Here is a 24,729-nt window from a genome sequence, read left to right as displayed (position 1 = left end):
TCATCTATCCAGGCAGAAAAACAGGGTCATAGTTGTTATTCTCCTGAAGAGAAGTATTTTGTTGTTGGGATTAAAAAAAAAAAAGATGTTGGGCTGGCCTGGTGGCATAGTGGCTAAGTTTGTATGCTCCGCTTCACTAGCCCAGGGTTTGCAGGTCCAGATCTCGAGCGTAGACCTGCACACCACTCATCAAGCCATGCTGTGGCGGCATCCCACATACAAAATAGAGGAAGACTGGCACAGATGTTAGCTCAGGGACAATCTTCCTCAAGCAAAAAGAGGAGGATTGGCAAAAGATGTTGGCTCAGGGCCAATCGTCCTCACCACCCCCCCAAAAATGTTTCTCACATAACTGTGACCTCAGTAGATAAAAATGCACAGAAGTAAAATATATCATTTCTCAGAGGTTTCCTCTTGTTTTCTTTGCCCAGTTTTTTTTTTTTTTTTTTTTTAAAGATTTTATTTTTTCCTTTTTTCTCCCCAAAGCCCCCCGGTACATAGTTGTGTATTCTTCGTTGTGGGTTCTTCTAGTTGTGGCATGTGGGACGCTGCCTCAGCGTGGTCTGATGAGCAGTGCCATGTCCGCGCCCAGGATTCGAACTAACGAAACACTGGGCCGCCTGCAGCGGAGCGTGCGAACTTAACCACTCGGCCACAGGGCCAGCCCCTCTTTGCCCAGTTTTTTTAAGATATAATTGACATATAACATTGTACTAGTTTTAGGTATATAACATAATGATTGATATATGTACTGTGAAATGATCATCATATTAAATTTACTTAATATCCATCACTTCACATAGTTACAAACATTTTTTCTTGTGATGAGAACTTTCAAGATCTACTCTCTTAGAAACTTTCAAATATACAGTACCATATTGGTAACTACAGTTACCATGCTGTACATTACATCCCCAACTCAGAGGTTTTTAACCAACCTGTGCCATTTAGGAGGCCGCGTGTGGAGGTGTCAATGGCTCATTGAACATTTGAGTGCCTCTTTACCAGCTGTTTTGCTATGCCCTGAGGAACATGGGGTCAGAGAACTCAGTCCCTACCAGGGCAAGAGGAATGCATGACTCCAGGAGGTACACAACTCCAAAATAAGGTGAATGGTGCTCCTGGGAGTTGTGCTATCTGGTCCCCACTGTCAAGGAAGATACAGTTTTGAAAGAAAGGGAGATATGTAACAAGATAATTACATGAAAACAGAACGGTGCTACACCAGAAGGCGTACACTTTACAAGGTATAGTGGCTCTACAGGAGAGGTGGTAACTCTAGAGAGGGAGGGGCAACCAGTCTGCGTAGAGGGAACAGCATGTGCCAACACAGGGAAGCTCAAGAGAACATGACATAGATCTTCTGCTTAAAGATGACCCAAAAGCCTACTAAAGTGACAGTAAAGCAGGGGCAATGGGGACAAACTCACAGGGAATGGGAAATGAGACGACAGGGGACACAAGATGTCACTAAAATTCCGGAATCCAGAAAGTGGAGAGATGGTAACTGACCCAGCACAGCTGAGAACCCCAAACAGTTAATGCGTGCAGAAGGGGTCCCAGCCAGAAGCACACCATGCACCCTCCAAGAGCTCCAGCTGGAGGCAGTAGGCATGGCTGAAGGCAGGAACAAAAGGTTTAGTTGAAAAGTCTGTATAAAGAGCATTTAGAGTCTCCAGATAACTACCTCCCTTTGGACCCAGCAGGAGACAGAATGCTTATTCTCTGGAGAAAGCCAAGTCCGGACCTGAGGACACCAGCTGAGGTGAACTAAAGCACAGAGAGCAGGTGAGAAGCGACATCTATCAGCTCCCACAACCCTGGCAGCCAGGGCCTCCCTCAGTCACCCCACCGTGAAGCCCAACAAGCACAGAAGAACAACCAGCTTTTTACTGAACAGAACTAAGAACTATCACGCTTTTGAAGAAAACTTCCAATATGAGACAGAGAAATGAATACAAGAAAAAAGGAACCCAGGAGTCAGAGAATACTAGGAGCAGACAAAAATTTGACAAAACTATACGGAATATCCTCAGAGAGACAAATTATACCCATTAAACAGGAATCAAATAAAAAATGAAGATGAATATGAAGATGGCAATGAAAAAGGGCTCTTGAAACTGAAAGTGAGAGCCAGAATTAAAAATTAATGGGGGGGCGGGGGGTGGCCCTGTGGACAAGTGGTTAAGTTCACACACTCTGCTTCGGTGGCCTGGGGTTCACTGGTTCACATCCTGGGTGCAGACCTACACACCACTCACCAAGTCATGCTGTGGTGGCATCCCACATAGAAGAACTAGAATGACTTACAACTAAGATATACGACTGCGTACTGGGGCTTTGACAAGGGGAAAAAAAAAAGGAAGATTGGCAACAGATGTTAGCTCAGGGCCAATCTTCCTCACCAAAAAGCATACGTTAAAAAAAAATTTTTTTTTAATAAATAAATAAAATAAAATTAATAGATGGGTTGAAAGATAGAGCCAAGGAAACCCCCTAGAATGTAATCCACAACAAAAAAGATGGAAAATAGAAGTGGAGAAGCAAAACAAAACACAACTTAGATGATCTGTCCAGAAGATTCAGTATGTGACAAAGAGGATTCACAAAGAGAAGGGAAAATGGTAAAGTGGGAATTATCAAAGAAATAATAAGAATTTTCCTTTCTAGATTTCCATCTAGTACCCAACCCAATGAATGCAAATAGACCCACATGAAGGCACATCCTATGAAATTTCAGAACAGTGGGAATAAAAAAAGTTATACAGGCTTCCGGAGAAAAGAAACAGAAACAGAAAAGGATCAGAAACCAGAACAGCATCAGATTTTCAACACAAATGCTGAAGGATCCAAAGACAATTGAGTCAACAGTGCTTTCAAAATGATGAGCAAACAATTCAATGCCCACCCAAATGATCATTCAAGGGTGAACAGAGAATAAAGACATTTCAGATAAGCTGCAACTCAAAAAAGTTACTTCCCATGCGTCTTTTCTTGACAGCATGTTACTAGAACATATGCTTCAGCAAATGAAGCGGTAAAGCCAGAAAGAGGAAGACACAGAATCTAAGGAAAAGGGAATCCTGTGTAGGAGAGTGGTAAAAGGAGGCCCAGGTTGCAGCAGAACCAGGGGACGTTGGCAAGAAAATAATGAGTCGATTGTCAATGCATTCAAGTATCTGAAGTAAACTGCCAGGCATTTGAGAAACCTGCTGGGACATTTGGGGAAAGTCAGCATAGGTATAAGAAAACTAAACAAGTTTTTAAAAATACAAATAGTAACTCCAGGAAAAAAATAAATATTTGTATGTGAAAGGAAACATAATCATAGTACACCACTTGGCTTATCAGTGAATATTTATTCAGTCAAAATAAAATGCACTAATTAGTGGTTTGACTAAGGTGGTTTAAAAATTATGATAATTGGGGCCGGCCCGGCGGCGCAGCGGTTAAGTGTGCACGTTCCGCTTCAGCAGCCCAGGGTTCGCTGGTTTGGACCCCGGGTGCAGACATGGCACTGCTTGATAAGCCATGATGTGGCAGGCGTCCCACATATAAAGTAGAGGAAGATGGGCACGGATGTTAGCTCAGGGCCAGTCTTCCTCAGCAAAAAGAGGATCGGCGGTAGTTAGCTCAGGGTTAATCTTCCAAAAAAAAAAAAAAGATTTAGGTAACATTCTATCTTCTCTCAGAAGAAACCTCCTTATTTATTCATTCAAAAAAGAAAACAGTCTAGGACCAAGGGCAGGGTACAGAGTGGTGAACAGGAAACAGGCCTCTGCCTCCTTGAGATGGAGGAAGACAGACAAATAGGAAGGTAATTACCACTTGTGATAAGAACAGTGCAGATGACAGGCTAGCAGTGACCGGGGTCAAGTTGGTGTACTTTAGATAGGGAAGGCATCCTGAAGGAAGTAACTATTTGCTCTGACTCCTAAAGGAAAACAGACCTTTTTATGTTCAAATCTCACTTTGGGATTTCCAGGACCAAAAAGATAGTGTAAATTCAAACATTAGAATGGGCAGGCCTAGGCTTAGGAATTCTTTTAGGAGACTTGCAGTTCCAACTTCTCACCAAAACAAGGCTTTGTCTCCTGCCTAGAGCAGCTGCGAAACTAAAAATCCTTAGCAACAGAGATAGGCATATGCTCCCACCTCCCTTCTTACAGGCTGGCTGCTTCGCCCTTTTTGGTGAGGTTCCATTTGATTTTTGACTGGTGAGATTTCCCTAATTTTCTCGAGAGCCCAGAATACCCAGCATCTCTTGGTGTTTTGTACAGGAGGCTTTTCAGGGTATCTAGTCAGACATAGATCAGATGTAGAAGTCAGGATGAGACAAGTAAAGGAATTTAAGAAACTTTAGAGGTAGAACCAACAGGACTTGCTGATGATTTGAAGAGAAGCAGAGGCATGTGAGAACAGGAGAATTAAGGATAGTCCTAGGTTTTTGGCTTGCACAATGGGGTGGGTGGTGATGACATTTACTTAGATGGGGAAAGCCGGGCGGGGAGAACAGCACAAGCTTGTGGTAAGAAACTTTCAGAGCTATGGCTTGGACAAGATAAACAGGAGACAACTACAAGCTGTCCAAGAGAAAAGTCAAGTAGGCAACAGAATACAGGAATTGTGAGCCCAGAGACCCTGGGCTGGAGATACACCCTTGGTAGTCACCAAGATGGAGATGACAGTTAAAGCCAAAGTAATGGATAAGCTAACCTAGGGAGAGAACATAGAAAGAGAGAAGAAAGGGGGCCGGCCCAGTGGCGCAGCGGTTAAGTTCACCTGTTCCGCTTCTCGGCAGCCCAGGGTTCACCGGTTCGGATCCCGGGTGCAGACATGCCACCACATGGCAAAAGCCATGCTGTGGTAGGCGTCCCACATATAAAATAGAGGAAGATGGGCACAGATGTTAGCTCAGGGCCAGTCTTCCTCAGCAAAAAGAGGAGGATTGGCAGTAGTTAGCTCAGGGTTAATCTTCCTCAAAAAAGAAAGAAAGAAAGAAAAAGAAACAGAGAAGAAAGAGAGCCCCAGACACAGGTCTGAGGCACTTCACTATTAGTGTTCAGATAGAGGATGAACCAGGAAAGACCAGTAGGACTCAAGAAAAAACAGGGGAATATGTTGTCACAGAAGCCAAGAGAAGAGAGCCTTTTAAGAAAAAAGAGGTGTTCAACTATGTCTAATACCACTAAAAGGGTGAGCAAAATGGTGACAGAGTGGCATCTATTCAATTTGGTAATGCAGAGATCACTGGGGACACTCCAGCCCACCATTCCCATTCCTTCCTTCAGTCAGGTTAATGCTTCGGAATCCCAAGACAAATCAACCAAGAAGTCCACAAAGGCACTGAGCCACTCTTGTTACTTTTCTACCTAGGTAGGATTCATCACCTTAGAGGCTCTCAAGCCCCGCTGGAAGACTATCTTCTCACTTTTTTCCCTTAATCTGACAAAAAAAAAGTTATTAAAAAGGGTCCAAGAAGAATGACCCCTAGAAAGAATGATTCTCCACCTTCAAAAGATTTAGAAATCTTCAGTATTTCTCCACTATTCCAATCCCCCTAGGTTCAGAAATGTTCAGAACCTAAGGAAGAGCCAATACTCTACCCAGCATATCATATGTAAGAGCAGAGAAACTACACATGAAGATCAACATGTAAGTCTGTACTCTGGACTGTGGCCCACTGGCCAGCCTTATCTAGACCCAGAAGAGTTTGAAGATTAAACTTATGGGGGGAAAAGGTAAGCATTTCATTTCCTTGTCCCGAGTATACTAACCACAAGCATCCCAAAGTTTGTTCCTACATGAGCTTGAATTCTAGAAGAGAATTTTACGTCAGAGTAAAAAAGTTTTAATGAGAAAAAATTAAATATATCCAAAATATACAAAGAACTCTTAAAACTCTCTAAAAATAAGAAAACAAACAACCCAATTAAAAAATGGGCAGAAGATCTGAACAGGCACCTCACCAAAGATATACAGATGACAAATAAGCGTATGAAAAGATACTCGACATCATATGCCATTAGGAAATTGCAAATTAAAACAATAATGAGATACCACTACACACTTATTAGAATGGCCAAAATCCAAAATACTGACAACACCAAATACTGGTGAGGACGTGGAGCAAGAAGAACTCTCATTCATTGCTGGTGAGAATGCAAAATGGTGCAGCCGCTTTGGAAGATAGTTTGGCAGTTTCTTAAAACTAAGCATACTCTTAACATAAGATCTAGTGATCACACTCCTTGATATTTACCCAAATGAGTTGAAAACTTATGTCTACACAAAAACCTGCACACAAATATTTATAGCAGCTTTATTCATAATTGCCAAAACTTGGAAGCAATCAAGATGTCCTTCAGTGGGTGAATGGATAAACAAACTGTGGTACATACAGGCAGGCAACAAAAAGAAATACAGTATCAAGTCACAAAAAGACATGGAGGAATTTGAACAAATGTTGCTCAGTGAAAGAAGGCAATCGGAAATGGCTACACACTGTATGATTCCAACTAAATGATATTCTGGAAAAGATAAAACCATGGAGATAGTAAAAAAGATCAGTGGTTGCCAGAATTCAGGGAAGGGTGAACAGGTGGAGCCCAGAGAATTTTTAGGGCAGTGCATCTATTTTGTATGCTACTGTAATGGTGGATACATGGCATTATACATTTGTCAAAATCCACAGAATGCACAAGAGTGAACTCCAATGTAAACTACGGACTTTAGTTAATAATCAGGTATCAATATTGGCTCATCAATCGTAACAAATATACCACACCTAATGCAAGATGTTAATAACTGGAAAAACTGTGGGGGAGAGAGAGGAGGGGTACATGGGAATTCTCTGTACTTACTTTTTTTTTTTAAGGATTGGCACCTGAGCTAACATCTGTTGCCAATCTTTTTATTTACTTATTTTATTTTATTTTTTTAATCTTCTTCTCCCCAAAGCCCCCCAGTACATGGTTGTGATGCTAGTTGTAGGTCTTTCTAGTTCAACTATGTGGGATGCCACCTCAGCATGGCCTGATGAGCGATGCCATGTCCACGCCCCGGATCCCAACCAGTGAAACCCTGGGCCACCGAAGCAGAGCTCTCGAACTTAACCACTCGGCCACAGGACTGGCCCCTCTCTGTACTTTCTGATTAATTTTTCTGTATACCTAAAACTGCTCTTAAAATATATCTAGGGGCTGGCCCCGTGGCCGAGTGGTTAAGTTTGCTCGCTCTGCTTTGGCGGCCCAGGGTTTCGCTGGTTCGGATACCGGGCGTGGACATGGCATCGCTAATCAGGCCATGGTGAGGCGGCGTCCCACATGCCACACTAGAAGGACACACAACTAAAAATACACAACTACGTACCAGGGGGCTTTGGGGAGAAAAAGGAAAAAAATAAAATCTTTAAAAAGAAAAAGAAAGGAAAATGAGAGAGCTTTACCTATTTTACATGTAATAAGTGAGAGTTTACATTATCATAAAGACATGTCTGAAATAGAACAATATTTCTTATAGAATTTAAAGACATTTCTTTGCCAGAACTGTCTTTAGAAAGCAATCCAAGCAGTCAGAAACTGTCTTAATATATTCATGGATAGTCTGTCAATAAAACCAGACTGAACATTAATTCAATAAAGTCACGACTCTCTTGATAGTCATAATCCATCTGTGACTAATATTTGGGTCCATAAATACCAAGAAGAATAAGAGAAATCTCCAAACCATTTTCCCTCAGTGGACTACATGTCTACTAGACCATTTACCTCCATCTCCAAAACAGCAAGGATTTCTAAACTCTGTGGATGTGACTTCACTAATCCGAAGATGACTTTATAGCTTATGGTCCTTTAGAGCAGCATTTTTTTTTTCTTTTATTGAGGTAACATTGGTTACAATATTATATAAATTTCAGGTGTACATCAATATATTTCGATTTCTGTGTAGATTACATCACGTTCACCACCCAAAGATCATTATACACATGCCTAAACACCCCTCTCACCCTCCTCCCTCTCCTCTTGCCCTCTGGTAAATACCAATTCCACCTCTGTCTCTATCTGTTTGTCTATTATTGTTTTTATCTTCTATTTATGGTGACACCAAACAGTATTTGACTTTCTCCCTCTCACTTATGTCACTTAGCATAATACCCTCAAGCTACATCCATGTTGTTGAAAATGGCAAGCTTTCATCTTTTTGTGGCTGCGTAGTATTCCCTTGTCTATATATACCACATCTTCGGTACCCATTCGTCCCTTGATGGGCCCCTAGGTTGCTTCCAAGTCTTGGCAATTGTGCATAATGCTGCAGTGAACATAGGGGTGCATACATCTTTACTCATTTGTGTTTTCATGTTCTTTGCATAAATACCCAGCAGTGGAATAGCTGGATCATATGGTAGTTATGTTCTTAATTTTTTGAGGAATCTCCATACTGTTTTCCATAGCGGCTACACTAGTTTGCACTCCCACAAGAATGCCTTTTTCTCCACATCCTCTCCAACACTTGTTATTTCTTGTCTTGTTAATTATAGCCATTCTGATGGGCATGAGTTGATATCTCACTGTAGTTTTGATTTGCATTAGGAGACTCAGAGTCTCCTAATAATTGGTGACACTGAACATCTTTTCATATGCCTGTTGGCCATCTGTCTATCTTCTTTGGAAAAATGTCTGTTCAGATCTTTTGCCCATTTTTTAATTGGGCTGTTAGTTTTTTTGTTGTTGAGATGTATGAGTTCCTTATATATTTTGGACATTAACCCCTTAACAGATACAGAGTTTGCAAATATCTTCTCCCAACTGTTAGGTTGTCTTTTCATTTTATTGATGGTTTCCTCTGCTGCGCAGAAGCTTGTTAGTTTAATGTAGTCCCATATGTTTATTTTTTCTATTGTTTCCCTTAGAGTAGCATTTTTCAAACCAAGGTCCACCTGCTACAGAATACCTGCCTGCCTATCAAAATGACCCTAGATCTACTAACTCAGACTCTCTGGGGGCAGAACCATAGAATCTTTTCTTTTCTTTCTTAAACAGATACCACAGTGTTTTCTTATGCTAAAGCCTTTAGACTAGCAGTTCTCAAACTTTTTACTTGCAGGACTCCTTTATATCCTTAAAAATTGAGGACCTCAAAGAGCTTTTGTTTATGGAGGTTATATCTATCAATATTTACTGTTTTAGAAATTAAAACTGAGAAATTTTTAAAATATTTATTAATTCATTTAAAAATAATAAACCTATTACATGTTAACATAAGTAACATTTCTATGAAAAATAATTATATTTTCCAAAACAAAAAAAAATTAGTGAAAAGAGTGGCATTGTTAAGTGTTGGAAATTTCTCTCATGTCTGGCTTAATAGAAGACAGCTGGATTTCCTCATGTACTTTTGCACTCAATCTGTTGCAGTATGTTGTTTGGGTTGAAGTATATGAAGAAAATTTGGTCTCATATCGATATACTAGTTGGAAAGGGCAGAGAGCATCATAATAGCCTCTTCAGATAATTTTGGATATTCTTCTTTAATACTACACCAAAACTTGACAAGTGGTAGTTTCTTAAAGGTGAGGCACAAAGTGGAATCTGAAACCATAACAATGAACTTTTCATACTCAGTTACAATAAGATCCATTAGTCTATCCCATACTTTGAATACAATGTTTTCCCATACATGATTTTGTAATATCATGCACTGATCACTTAGAAGACAAACACTATTTCAGAGACATGGAGACCTTCCAAATGTCGACACACATCATTATACACTATCAAAAACATCACATTTGTTACCATTAAAAAATTACATTCATTTATATTGGAAAGCTGTCAAACTCATCATGGTGGATACAAATTTTCTCACATTCTAATTTTCACTTGAAAGCTTAAATTTTATCATTGGCGACAAACATTGTCAGTTGTTTTCCTTGAAGAGACAGTTTCCCTTCTTTTAAGAAGTAATGTCTATCAGTATCCCAGCTGGCGTGTCATTCTTTCAAGTAAAAATGGTGTTCCATGAAAAAAGCAGCTAGCGTGAGACTGCACTTCAAATGTTCCACAATAGCTTTTCCTTGAGACAACCATCACACTTCTATACAAGTCCTTTATGCATGTCTCCCATTTCATTATAAAATATCAAAAGCCATATCCTTTGGGGCAGGCCTGGTGGTGTAGCAGTTAAGTTCACACGCTCCACTTCAGTGCCCTGGGGTTCACTGGTTTGGATCCTGGGCATAGGCCTACACACCGCTTATCAAGCCATGCTGTGGCAGGAGTCCCACATATAAAATAGAGGAAGATGGGCACAGATGTTAGCTCAGGGCCAATCTTCACCAAAAAAAAAAAAAATCAAAAGACACATCCTCAAGAGTTAAGAGATAATGAAATTAATATCATTTACGATTTCATTATGGATATTCTTTTTTTTTTTTCCCTCCCCAAAGCCCCAGGACATAGCCGTATATCCTAGTTGTAGGTCCTTCTAGTTCTTCTTGTGTGGGATGCCACCTCAGCATGGTTTCATGAGCAGTGCTAGGTCCGTGCACAAGATTCAAACCGGCGAACCCTGGGCTGCCAAAGGGGAGCATGCAAACTCAACCACTACGCCACTGGGCTGGACCCTCAATGGACATTCTTTTTTTTTTTTTTTTTACTTTTTCTCCCCAAAGCCCCGCAGTACACAGTTGTGTATCTTTAGTTGTGGGCCCTTCCAGTTGCGACATGTGGGACACCGCCTCAGCATGGCCTGATGAGCGGTGCCAAGTCCGCGCCCAGGATCCGAACCAGCGAAACCCCAGGCCCACGAAGTGGAGCGCGAGAACTTAAGCACTCGGCCACGGGGCCGGCCCCTCAATGGATATTCTTAAGTGAAATCAGTTTTTTTTTCCTGTGAGTGCACTGAATACAATGAGTACCAGTGTAAGTGCAAATGCCAACTCACAAAAAGCACAAATAATGTCATGGAAATAGTTTTGATCTCAAAAACGCCCCCCCCACAAAGGATCTCAGGGACCCCTAGGGGTCTGTGGACCACACTCTGAGAAGTGCTGCTATAGACAACTCAAAGAGAAGGATCAATGAGCAACCCACGCACGGGAACAATCCAGAAAACCAACAACAACCCCTGCCCACAAGTGCCAAAGGAGGAACAGAGCTTAACACCAGTCTGTTGTGTTTTAGGGATGGAGTGGTTGAAATCAATGGAAGCTGGGCTTTTAGAAGTTGCACCAATTCCTACCTGCCCAAATGACAGACTCACACTGGGGTTTCACTTAATGAAGTAGCTAAACTTCTCCCCAGAATTAAAGTTTGAGGGGCAAAATGTGCACTATGTTAACCGCAAAGCTACATTTCTAAATACTATGCATATTATGACTAAAATATTAAAAGCTGGGGGCCCGGTGGCACAGTGGTTAAGTTCACAGGTTCTGCTTTGACGGCCTGGGGTTCGCCAGTTCGGATCCTGGGTGTGAACATGGTACCACTTGGCACGCCATGCTGTGGCAGGCATCCCACATATAAAGTAGAGGAAGATGGGCACAGATGTTAGCTCATGGCCAGTCTTCCTCAGCAAAAGGAGGAAGATTGGCGGCAGATGTTAGCTCAGGGCTGATCTTCCTCAAAAAAAAAAAATTAAAAGCCTATACGTACAGATTTATTCATATGTGCCCAAAGACAAATATGAGCATACTTACCATAACATTGTTTTCTGTCTTTAGATCTACAAACAATTTATGCCTATCATTAGAAGATTAATTAAATAAATTATGCCATCCACAGCCTGGACTACTACTATGAAGATCTTAAAAACATGAGACTGATATAAACATATTCCCATGGAGTGTTTTCTAAAGTAAACATAAAATGACAAAAAGCAAGATACAAAGTTATGTGTATAATTTGTTACTATGTGTGGAAGGAAAGAAAAGGAGAACAATATATTTGCATGTCTACATGTATTCACTCTGGAAAGATAAGTAAGAAATAGGTAACTAGCTGTCCTGGGAAAGCGAGTGCAGAGGATAAGGTAAAGAGAAGACGTTCCACTTACTACATAACTCTTTGTACTGATTAATTGAAATTTTTTTTCCTAAAATATTGCTTTTATAATAAAGAAAACGAGTCTGGAACTGAAAAACAAAACTGATACAGTCTCGCTGTAAATCTGTGGTTGAGACCAGCATTGATCCTGCCCAGGGAAAGGGGAAGCAGAGACTGCTCCAGTCTTTATCCTCCACCTCCAATCTCATTCTCCATTACTTGGAAAATATTCTCACTGGGTATAAAGGAATGGTACTCTCATTGCAAAGCTTCTACTGAGGCAGAAGTCTGGGGAACCACACAGCAGTATACACGGATGGCACTTCTGACCCAGGACACTGTGAATATTTCTGCAGCAAGGATTTTTTTTTTAAATAAACTTTACTTTTTAGAGTAGTTTTAGGTTCAAGCCAAAATTGAAGGGAAAGCACACAGAGTTTCCATAAGCCCCCTGTTCCCCAACAGGCACAAGCTCCCCTACTATCAACATCTGGCACCACAGTGGTACACTTGAGAAACAGAACTCTTCAATGGCTCCACGAACCTAGGATTCTTCAACAGAGTAATTAGGACCCTAAGTGCCTCACACGCTTCTACCCACTTACAGTCACTCTTATTTATGCACTCAAATGGAAAGGGACAATTACACATGGAATTAAGAATAAATATTGAGGGGCCAGCCCCCTGGCTGAGGGGTTAAGTTTGCACGCTCTGCCTCGGCGGCCCAGGGCTTCGCCGATTCGGATCCTGGGCATGGACATGGCACCCCTCATTAGGCCATGCTGAGGCGGTGTCCCACATGCCAGAGCTAGAAGGACCCACAACTAAAATATACAACTATGTACTGCGGGGCTTTGGGGAGAAAAAGGAAAAAGTGAAATCTTTAAAAAAATAATAATAATAAATAAATATTGATATTTGGCTTCAGAATGCTTCAATTATTCCACCCGCCCCTATGCATAACACAGTTACCATCCTAATTATGTCTTATTTTGGTTAATGTTTCAATAAATGTGCTTTCCCTAAACATACTGATAAAGAGAAGCCCATATACCAAACTGATTTATCAGGTAAAGTCAGTCTGAGATTAAATATTTATTGTGTCTAAACCACAAGTATAAAAAAATTCAAAGGCCAACTATTTTAATGCTAACTCGATGCAACAGTGCACTTTGGTTGGTTTCTAGGAGAGGTAATTACACAGCTAGCATCTGGGCTCTGAGGTTTTGAGGATTACATTTAGGTGGATGAGGGGGAAAGGAGAAACAAGGAAAAGTCTAAGGCCCTTAGATTCTGTCAGAAAAAGTGTCTGCTAAACAGCAAAACAAAATTAACATTAGAAAAGATGTGAAAAGCATGCATTTTAGGAAGCTTTCACCTAAGCAGGTGTTCAAAATCAGACTCAAATCCTCCAGTTCTCATAATAAGAATGAGAGGTCAGGAGACCACAAACTAATAAAATCAATCAACAAAGCGGGAAAACAGGTGGTTAACACCAAACAAGGCAGGGTTTTCCTAAATTGGGCTCACCTTCGCTAATCTAAATCAGTTTTCAGAAATGGCTTCTACAAAAACTACCCAAACATCCCCCTAATAATTTGTGCACTCCTCCTCCACTATAGGGAAGCCATTTATTTACCAGAAGGTTTACTTTCTCTTTCAAGCTCTGCTGGCTTCCTCCTGCCCCACATACGGCCAAGAAACAACTGGAAGGCCTTTTCTTTCCTGCCTTCTCCAAACTGGAAAGCTGGTGTGCTGGGGTGAGAGAATCTGTTTCATGGAGAAGCTGAGTGGTTCTTAACCACAAGGCAATTTTCAATACAGATTAGCTTGCAAAGGAAAGTTACAGGACAGGAAGTAAAGCTCTACTCTTCCAATGAAAACACACACACTCATACACATACACACATGTGCACACACACAGATGTGAAGGGACAAATCACCTCCCAGCCTCATACAGATCATTCACTCCACTTGGGATGCGGCCTCATCCCCAAACTGTATGCTGTCCCACGTTCCTTGTCTGACTCCTCCACCCCTCAAACCTTCAATATTATCTGTACTTTTTGAGTGTGAAGAACTCCAAGGGACTGTGCAAATTCCTAAGTGGTAATAAATTTTTAATATGTTGAATATTACTTAAAATAAATGGGCCGCAATCACAGGTTTTGGAATATGCAAACAGGCTTATCACAGGGCATTGGTGTAAACAGGAATTTATGGTTAGCCTTGCCTATTCCTTTCATGTGAGAGCCTCCATCTCCTCCACCACAGTGTAAATCCCCCTGGTCCCTATTCACTTAGTTTTTTCCTGTTAGGTTAGAATCTCCCAATCACTCCTTCTTTCCTTTGGGTCATTAATAGCTACCGTGAATCATAACATGCCTGACTTTATAATTAGATACTGCAGTTTTGAATAATATTAATTAGCACTCAAATTTTAGCTATCTGCCAAGCACTGTGCAAAGTAATTCATATACAGTATGTTGCTTAATCCTCACAACTCCCCTACAATCAGACTTGGTATCCACATTTTATGGGTAAAGAAACTGAAACCCAGAAAAGTTAAAGCAACTGACCCAAGGTCTAAGCGGTGGTGGATGTGGGACTAAAACCCAAGGAGCCTGACCTCATAGCCCATTCTTTTTAACTCCTACAGCAACTTAGGACCATGAAACCCTCAAAAACATCGCCCAAGCATTCTGACACCACAATAATAGCTACTTAGAAAAGCTCAAAATAGAAGCTCCTTGTCTGATGTAGATAAAAAGTCAAAGGTCAGGGAAAAGTTCAGTGATTAGTAAAGTCATTTATTCTTATGGATGGGGGTAGCAGAATGGAAAGCCAGATAATCCAAACCTTATTTTATTTTAGGGGTATATTTGCCTTCCTCATAATTCTTTTATTACGCTGTTAAAAGGAATTTGCAAGAAATATGTCCAAGACGAACTGCTAAGTAGAAAAAGCTGCAAAAAAAAAATCTGGAGACATATGCACTAGACTATTAACAGGATATATATACTTAGTTTATACTTCTACAAATTTAAATCTTTTTTTACAATCGCATGTATTACTTTTGTAAACAGGACACAACAACTTCTTTTAATAACATTTGAACCCAATTATTAACAGAAGAGAAGGGATAAGTGATGTGGCAGCTTCCTTTCCCCTCAGTTTAGTTCTCCTACACTAAGAACCTCCACTTAGAGCTCCCCGAACACACCATGCTGTACTAAGCCTCTGCACACTCATGTTCCCTCCACCTTGAATGCAACTGTTCACTCCTCAACTTTGTCGGGAGAATTCCTATTCATTCTACAAAACCCTCTTCAGGTATACCCTCTATGATAAAGCTTTTCCCTCACCCCTGAAGAGTTCATCTCTTTTCCTGGACATTTAATAGAACTTAGATTTATGGAGTTCTTACTGTATGCCAGACATTCTGCTAAGCATTTTACCTGCATTACCTCACCGAATCTTCAACAGCCCTAGGAGATAGGTACTATAACCCCTACAGATAAGAAACCTGAGGCTCAGATTCTGACTAGGAAGTGGTGCAGCCAGGATCCACTTCCAGACCTGCTTGACTCCAGAGCCTGAGCCTTGAACCACTACCCTGTCATCTGCCTCATCCTATGTCCACAGTGGCACGGCACACCCCATGGTCCCCACAACAACACCTCCAGTTCCCTGAAAACAAGGACCATACTTCATTATCCTTGTATCCCACCTAGCACAGTAATTGGCTCTCAATATGTAGTGTTTGCTGATCTGAGCTGAGAGTTAGGATAATTCTAACATGATAAATGAGAACTGGCCGTATAGAAATTCATTCTTCCATATGCTATTCCTTAAAAAAACTGGAAACATTTCAAACCATTTACCACCAAAGTACCATCTGCCCATCCCGACTAAAGGGCACCATAGTAAGCCAAGGTTTCTAGCAACAAATGTGTAACCACAGTATTAATTCTTTTCACCATAACCAACAACAGCACAGCAATGTCATCTTGCTGGATCTCACCAAGGCTGCTCCAGGACACCAGGAGCTCTTTAGGATTTGAGGATGTCCCTCAAGTGCTTTTGTGGTGGTTTTTATGAATGATCCAAAAGTTACAGTAAAATTTTTTAAGTATGAGAAACATAAAATGTGACTGGTCATTTGTAGCCAATTAAAAGTCCTCAAAAAACACTTCCGCACTTAAGCATGTCTGCTTTTTTCACCCAAAGCACCAAATCCGGTAAGTCAAGACACCCCTCTCTGGGTGCTGGCCCATGTTATAGGGTCAGCCTCAATGACAGCTCCCCTAGGGCAGGGACCATGTGCACTGATTTACTGTGTACAAACTAAGCAACACCAGGCACGTGCCTGACACAGAGTAGGCACTCCCTAATTAACACGAGTACTCAGCCTGAAAAACTTTTTTTTTGTTAAAGATTTTTTTTTTCCTTTTTCTCCCCAAAGTCCCCCAGTACATAGTTGTGTATTTTCAGTTGTGAGTCCTTCTAGTTGCAGCATATGGGATGCCCCCTCAGCATGGCTTGAGGAGTGGTGCCATGTCCGTGCCCAGGATTTGAACTGGTGAAACCCTGGGCTGCCGAAGCAGAGCGTGTGAATATAACCACTTGGCCACGGGGCTGGCCCCTGAAAAATCTTTAAAAGCTTCCCCTACTAAAGGACAGAACTAAAATTCCTTGGTCTTGCATTCAAGGCCTCTTATAAGGAGGCCCTCCTTCTCCTCCACTTACCTCCCTAATCTACCAGGAATCTGTTAATCTTATATCACCATACCTCCTCACCCAAATTCTTTATACCTATCAAATTCCAACCATTATTTGGGACCCAGATCAAATCTCTCCTTTGGCAAGAAGACTTCCTAGACAACTCCAGGTCTCATAATCTCTCCTTCCTCTGAAGACCTGTACCTCTTAATGCAGCACTGTCCCAAGAGAACTTTCTATGATAACAGAAATGTTCTATATCTATGCTATATGTTTTTAATACATAATAGCTACTTTGTTTGACAGCACAGGCTTAACGTCTCCCCATCTCTTCGAGGACAACATGTTGCATTGTATGGATAAAGCAGTTATTAAGTCGTCTCAGCAGACTGCAAGTTCTGTGAACAAGGCGTCTTATTCTTCATAGCAACTTTCACAAAGTTGCAAAAAGTAAATATATGTTGATTTGTACACCACCTCTGAAAAAGCCCTAAGGTAAAAAGGTACTGGACTCAGTGGCTGGAATGATCGTCACTACCTCTGCCCCATTTCACATCTCAATGTCAAGACACGCAGAGGCAGGGAGAAGAAAGCAACTTTCAGGGGACACAAATGACCACTTATCAAGCCACAAGACACTTTGGTTTAAGTGACATTTAGTTCACGACTGTCCTTCACCTACAATCTTGCCTAAATAAATATCTCTTTCCATTAGCAAATAGCTAAATTCTGATGGTAAATTATGCTGCCTAAAAAGTTAGTTACTTACCAGTTAAGACAGACAGCAGTTAGATAAGAAAATAACCTTAAGCAAACCTGATTTGTACTCCTTTTTTCACCTGTTTATTAAATATCTCCCTTGGAGTCTTACAGCCTATTGGTAGTATTTCACTGTCTAGGTATATGTCAGAATCTCACTAACACTTTTCCCAGCAGGGCCTCACTCACCCTAAATCAACACCTAATACTTAAGCACAGACAGTTAAAGAACACAAAATATATAGAAGGTATGATTTCCACCACTATGGGTTTCCGCTACCTTGGGCAAGGGTCTTGTTCCTTTGTCTTCAATTCCCTTATCGACAAAATGGGGTTAACGTTACATTAATTCTACCTTTTGTGGGTCAAGTCATAACTGGATATTTCTAAATGGTTATTCTTCCCAAAAGAACTAGATATAAAAATACTCATGAATTTGCTCGTGGTTCTTTGTGGTAGATGTGCTAACAAATATAGAGACTCAGATCAGCCCTCCAACATCTACAACAAGGTTTTTTTATATTGCAGACTTCTTTCCTCCATCCCACTATACAAATATCTGTGCAAAAATTCTGCTAGTACTCCAGTCTGGCACGTGTAATAAGAAAATTTTACTTCCCTTTGACTCAGGGAATACACACGTTTAAGATAAAATAAAATAGAAAATTGGGTGAATCAGGTCATAACAGTCTAAATCCACATATAAAAGACTGAGATGATTTACTGTTCTGATTTCTTCAAATCAATGCTTTATCAACACAGCCGGCCAAAAGTTACAACCCATACACAGAATAAATACCCCCTTTGGATGCACACACAATAAAAACCAGCAGGTGCACGTTACATACATTTTTAATAAGAAAAAGTGTGTCAACACTATACCCCCATTTGATACAACACAGAGGGATGTGTACTAAACAAGGAAAAAGCAACTTGGATGACAGTGGGAATTTTGTTAACTTAAGCCCAACCACACCCCCCAAACACAGGTAAAGTTTGCACGAATGGCTTTGCCAAGGCCAGCCTGTCTTTGTTTCCCTTTCCTCTGCATTTGCCCAAGATCTTGGCTCTGAGACAGAAAACTCCCACTCTCGATTGGTTCATTCTGTCCCATGCAATTAAGCAACACCACAATCCAGTAAACGCAAGGGCTCAATTATTTATCTTCTGGCCGAATGTACCAGGTGTTTATAAAAGAACAATGTCAAGGAGGAGAGAGGTTTATTTCTCTCTAGAGCTGGCTTGATTGGGGTTTTGTTTTTTTAGAAGGGGGAGGAGGGCAGCACGGTTTAACCTAGAAAAAGACGGGAGGGAATTTAGAAAGAGTTCGAGACTGTCAATTTCCCTACAGGAAACTCGATTCTTATGCAATAATCCTACGCACAACCAGCCAGCCCGCGAGGCTGTCGGGGAAGACACCTATTCCCACCTCCAGAGGGGCACAGCTGGCTCCCGAGGAGCGGGAACTGGGCAAGGCGGAGGAAGTGGCTCAGCCGGGAGCCGCCGGGGGACGGGAGGAGGCTCTTTCCAACTCCCCCCCGCCCCCCCGCGGTGATCTCCGCGGCGTGACAGTAGCTCCTGGGGCCGGAACGTCCCCAGAGCCCCAGGGAGCAGGAAGTCGGGGGCTGTCCCTCACTCCTGCCACCCTCACCCTAGATGCCCCTCGAGTCCATTCTCTCTCTTCCTCGGCGTCCCCCCTTTCTCCGAAGAACGAAACTTCCTTCCAGAGGCCCGCTCCTGTCATCCTGGGGAGTTGTCCCTTCAGAGCGACCCTCCGTGTCCCCTCGTAACCTCCGCTCCCCTGAAGTTTCCATCCACAACTCCCCCAAACACCCCAAAGGCTCCCGGCCCCTGCGGCGCCCCCCGGGATCCCCAGGCCTGGGGGCCGTCGGGGGGCGGCCCCACCCTTCACCCCCTTCACCTGTTTCTCGGGCTGAGGCCCGACAGGCCGGGGCTGCGCTTGCGCCGGGGTTCGGGCCGCGGGGCTCCCTAAGGCCGGGGGCCTCTCCTAGCAGACGTGGAGAGAGACGGCCGTGCTGGGGCGCTCGGCAAGGATCCGGTTCGGGCTCGCTCCCTCCGCGGCAACGTCGGAACCCCAGGCTCCCCCTCCCCGTCTACGCCGCCGCAGCTCCGGAAACCGCTGAATTACAGCCCCTCCAGCCAATCCCCGCCCAGCCCCCGCCTGGCCACGACACGCCGGTCCTGCATAATTCATGAGACGGCCAGTTTTCTCGGCCACCCAGAGGCCCTAGTGCGTGCGGCGGACACCCAAAGCCCCACCCACCGACCAATGAGGAGAGCCTCTGGGAGAAAGGGCGGAGCCAAGGCAAGGCTGGGAACGCCCCCGTGCCGGCTGTTCCAAGGCTTCAGTGCTCCTCCCTCCGCAACAACAGGGAAGAGCAGAAGCCTTGGGCACAGAAGCCCGGGGGGAGGGAGGGAAGATGACCGGAATGTCCTGCTGAAAACTCAGCTGAGTTCCTGGCAGTGCGTGACGTCAAGGCACTTTAAATGCCCCTGGTGCGGCGCTCCTCTGCCTGCTCTCCCTTCTCCCGGCCCTTGGCACCACGTGGGGGCGAGGTTGGGAGCCACTTACCACGTGGGAATCAGCCAGTTAGACAGTCCCCAGGTATCGCCAGATACTCATGGGGCCCAACGCGTGAACTGGGTTTCTGGGGACAGCAAAAAGAACATGGGTGACTCCCGCCTGCTTTGAACTTCAGTTTCTGCGTGAGTCGGGACACACACACCCGGAAACATGACGTGGAAATAGAGTAATTACTAGAGTGCGTGGGGAGAGGGTAGTGGATTTAACCCTGTCCTCCGTTCCGTCGCTTCAAGCATCAAACGCCAACGGCTGGCACCTTGGCCAGTTCAGGAGAATGCCAAAAACAGTACATATGAAGATTGACACGTATACACATTATTTTTATGCGTCTGAGTTGAAATACTTGAAATTGCCTGGGTTTTTCTCTTTCGTCTCATCTACTTCAAATGCAAGTTTTACTGCATTGAAGCCAGTATCGGAAATGTAGACATTTTACCTTACATAATAGAGGATGTACTTTGCATAATGGAGTGATTTGTGTGTGTATGCTGATACTATCAGAGTTTAAAAAATAATAATAGCTATTACTATTTGTTGTGTTTGTTTAATACAAAGAGGTATAAAGATGAAATCTAGAATGAGCCTGCTATCTCACCACCCAGATAACCCCTGATGGCAGTCTTTTCAATGAAACTAACACATGTTGGTTGTTAGAAAAGTCAAACAGTTCAGAACAGTCGAAAATTAAAAATGAAAATCTCCCTCCTTCCCCCACCAGTCTTTCTCCCATAGGATAGCTATTCTTATTAACTTCTGATGAGAAAATCAATGACTCAATCTTCGGGGAGGTCACAGATCCTTCTGAGAGTCTGCTGGAGCCTGTGGATTCTAGCCTCAGAAATATACAGCATGAGCTTTTAATCACAAATTCTGATGGTTCCCCAGATACCTGAAGCCCCGCCAAAGACTCCAGAATTGGACCTTTGGACCACTTCATATGCAAGTGAAAGGTGAGAGCGTCTATAGGACAACTAGTAGGGTTGCTGTTGGTGGGATTAGGAGTTTCTAATTGCCCTCCTGTAGACCCAGCCCAGTGTAGAAAAGCCATATTTATCTGTAGTGTGTCTGTGTGTGTTTGGGTGTATTGATCGCTGTTTATCTTTATCTTCACTCCAGGACAGATATCCCCCACCTTCCACTTCACCTAAACTCTGCTTTAGCTATGCTATTCCATGTAGTTGACTGCGTCCCAAATAGCATAGGGCCTAATACTTGTTTGGTTATTTACTGCTTACAAAGCACTTACACACTCACTACCTCTCTTTCTCACAACAATTATGTGTAGCAGATAGGAAAGGCCGTATTATTTACCAATAGGAAACTGAGGCCAAAATAGTATGACAATCTCAAGATCATGGAGATACTCAGCAGTATCTCAGGTGAGTTCAGAGCCAGGTTTTTAGACTTTGAATCCCATAACTTTGTTCCATCCACTTAAACCCTGTCCTCCTCCCCTGACTCCTCAGCAGCTGGCCTTTGTTTCCCTCACTGCCCTCACCCACATTCACACATACAGTCTACCCCTGAACCCATCTGTTCCACCTACAAAACCTCTCTCCAGTCCAGCCACTGGCCTTTCTCTACACTCTACCGAGTGTGGCTTAAAGACAGCAGTTTCTTGAGCTAGTGTTTTGACCAGAACTCCCTTTTCCAGCCTTGTCCCCTCCATCCCGCACACTTTATATTCCCACACTGAATTTATCACCTTCCTCCAAACATGTCAACACCTTCTGTAACTTCATGCCTTTGCAGATCTTCTTCCCTCCACCCAGAATATCTTCTCTTTTCTCATTCCCTACCCAAAAACTCTTACTCATTCTTCAAAGCCCAGTTCCAACATCATCTCCTCTGGGCTTTCCAAGATTCTTCCTGGCAAAGTTAATCTCTTCTACTGGACTCATTTAGCAGGTTGCTTCTGCATCTAGTATAGCATTCTCCACCTTGTAATATATCCATTTATTAGGCTACTTCCTGATTAAATGAAATTAATAATTAACATTTGTTAAGTAATTACCATGTTCCAGGAACAGTGCTAAGCTTTTTACATGGATTATCTCTTTTGATCCTCACCAGAACTCAATGAGGTAGGCACTATTATAATTCTCATTTTCAACTGAGGAAATTATGGCTGAGAAAGTAAAAGACTGGTCCAAGGTCCAACAGCTAGAAACTATGGGCAAACTCGTAATGAGAATCTGCTCTGGCTGACTCCAAAGCCTGAGCTCTCTGCCCACAGGCTTGAAAACATCTCCCCCTAAGCTTTAGGTTCCTGGAAGCTTGAATCCCTTCGAGGTCATTTTCATAATCCCAGCATCTAGCCCAGAACTCACCAATGATCCAGTTAATTAAATATTAATAAACGTGTTGAGTAATCATATCAGCAATAAGTATCACTCGTTGAGTACTTACTATGTACTAGCCACTGTTCTAAGCATGTATTATGTAACTTGTCTATTAATTCATTTAGTCCTTACAATAACCCCATGAGGAGGATACTGTGATTTTACAGATGGAGAAGAGACTTGCCCAAGGTTAAATGACTTAGCCAAGAACACAGAGCTGATAAATAAATAGCAGAACAAGGATTCAAATTCAAGTGTGTCTAGTTCGAGAGCCTGAATAGCTGCTCTTCCTTGGCTATATCTCTAGACCTAACCTTCTTCTTGGATCTCCAAGGAAAGGTCTAAAGGAGGGGAAAAAGTGAGGTCCCCGCTCTCCACCCATCAAGTGAATAAAGGCAGAGACCGGAAGCCCCGTGAGTTTATGGTGGTTTATAAACATGTCCACAAATTCTTTGACCAGCTAGAGGTAGTCTAATTCCACTCCCTGAGTGGCTCACTTCTAATAAATAGAATACAATGGAAATGACGCTATATGACTTCTGAAGTCAGGTCATAAAAGGCCATATGGCTTCCTACTGACTCTTTCTCTTGCGACACTCACCCTTGGAACTCAGCCGCCATGTTGTGAGGAAGTCCAAGCTATATGTAGAGGTCATCTGAAGGTGTTCTGGCCAATAGTCCAGCTAAGGTCCAGCTGACAGCAAGCATCAACTGTGAGTGAGCCAGCCTCCAGATGATTCCAGCCCCCAGCTTTCAAGCCACCCTAATGGAAGCCAAATGGAGCGAAGACAGCTATTTTTCTTGAGCCTTACCCAGATTACCAATTCATGAGCAAAATAAATGTCGTCATTGTTTTAAGCCACTAAGTTTTGAGGTGGTTTGTTACACAGCAATGTATAACTGGAATAGCTTTCCATTTATCACCTCAGAGAGACTCAGGAACAATGGGTTAGATCAGGAACTAAGTCTCATCAGATTTTGTAAAGTTCTAGAAACTTTTTATTTACTCCCTCTACCCTGGAGGAATTAGCAGTAAAACTCTAAATCAAGAAGAAGGCATGACAAGGAAGAGAAGATTTGGAGAAGAACCTTGGTGGTGGTAAATGGGTAGCAAGTCCCTGCAGTGACCAGAAAAGGCAAAGAGCAGCTTGTGTGGGTGATAGGACCCCCATGAGGGCAGAGCAACAGAAAGGCTCACACAGGGCTGCCCAGCTGCCCCTCACTAAAATCGCAGAGAAGAGCAGGTCTGTGCAACATGAACTCCTTGGACCTCTACTTTCTTTCTGCAAAAACTCACTTCTCAGGCTTCATCATGCATCTCTCTTTCCTCCTGTCTGAAGAACAGTCCTCCCTATTCAATATTTTCAAGGCTAAGCTCTTTTCCTATGCTGCTTAAAACATCATTCATACCATGACATTCTGTTCCTTCAGTGACTTCCCATGGGGCTTGGGATAAAGGAATTCTCCTTTTTCTTATCCCTTTCAAGGCCCTGCCTATCCCATGAACCTCCCTCCTGCCCACTAAATTCCACTATTTCCCACCTAAGGGCCTTTGCATATACCATTCATCTTCCTTCTCCAGCTTTGGCATGGCTAGTTCCTTCTCACCCTTTTGGTCTCACCTGCTCCGAAAGGCCTTGTCTAACTACCCCACCTAAAGTTGCTCCCAGCCTGTTAATTTCTATCTCTATATGCTGTTTCCTGTGGAACTCTTGTCACGATTCTCATTTTATTTATCTGTTGACAGTTTCTTATCTGTCTGTCTTATTATACTGTCACTTCCAGGAAAACAGAAACTGCCTGTTAGCTGCTGCCTTGTCTCCCCAGTGTGGGCACATGGCAGGTACTTAATAAATACTTATTCAGGGACCGGCCCCATAGCCAAGTGGTTAATTTTACACTCTCCACTTTGGCAGCCAGGTGTTTCACCAGTTTGGATCCTGGGCATGGACCTAGCACTGCTCATCAAGCCATGCTAAGGCAGCATCCCACATAGCACAACCAGAAGGACCTACAGCTAGAATACACAATTATGTACTGGGGGGAGGAAGAAGAAAAGAAAAGATCGGCAACAGATGTTAGCTCAGAGCCAATCTGTAAAATAAATAAATAAGTAAATACTTATTGGATGGAGGGAAGTGCTCTTGGTCCCATCCTTGCCCTCTCTGACCTTCGTCAATTCTCTCCCTTCTGACCTTCTCTACTTATTCCCTCTCTTCTGTCTCTGAAGATACTCCTTCCTTCCTATATGTTAGCT

At 42.7% G+C, this 24,729-nt stretch overlaps 1 protein-coding gene across 4 annotated transcripts in view; it reads right to left on the bottom strand.

The window, feature by feature from the left end:
- The window catches only part of STAT3 (signal transducer and activator of transcription 3), a 62,072-nt gene extending 42,277 nt beyond the window's left edge, over positions 1–19,795 (bottom strand). For all 4 annotated transcript variants that reach the window (XM_008519204.2, XM_008519206.2, XM_008519205.2 and 1 more), the window contains exon 1: positions 19,447–19,795. The gene's annotated coding sequence lies outside the window, so the exon portion shown is untranslated. The remainder of the gene's footprint in view (positions 1–19,446) is intronic.
- Between the last annotated feature and the right edge of the window lie 4,934 nt (positions 19,796–24,729).

The sequence above is a fragment of the Equus przewalskii genome, chromosome 10 (genome assembly GCF_037783145.1).
Source record: "Equus przewalskii isolate Varuska chromosome 10, EquPr2, whole genome shotgun sequence".
Classification (NCBI taxonomy): domain Eukaryota; kingdom Metazoa; phylum Chordata; class Mammalia; order Perissodactyla; family Equidae; genus Equus; species Equus przewalskii.
Note: the sequence above shows the minus strand (reverse complement) of the source record. Positions and strands in the feature narration are given on the sequence as shown.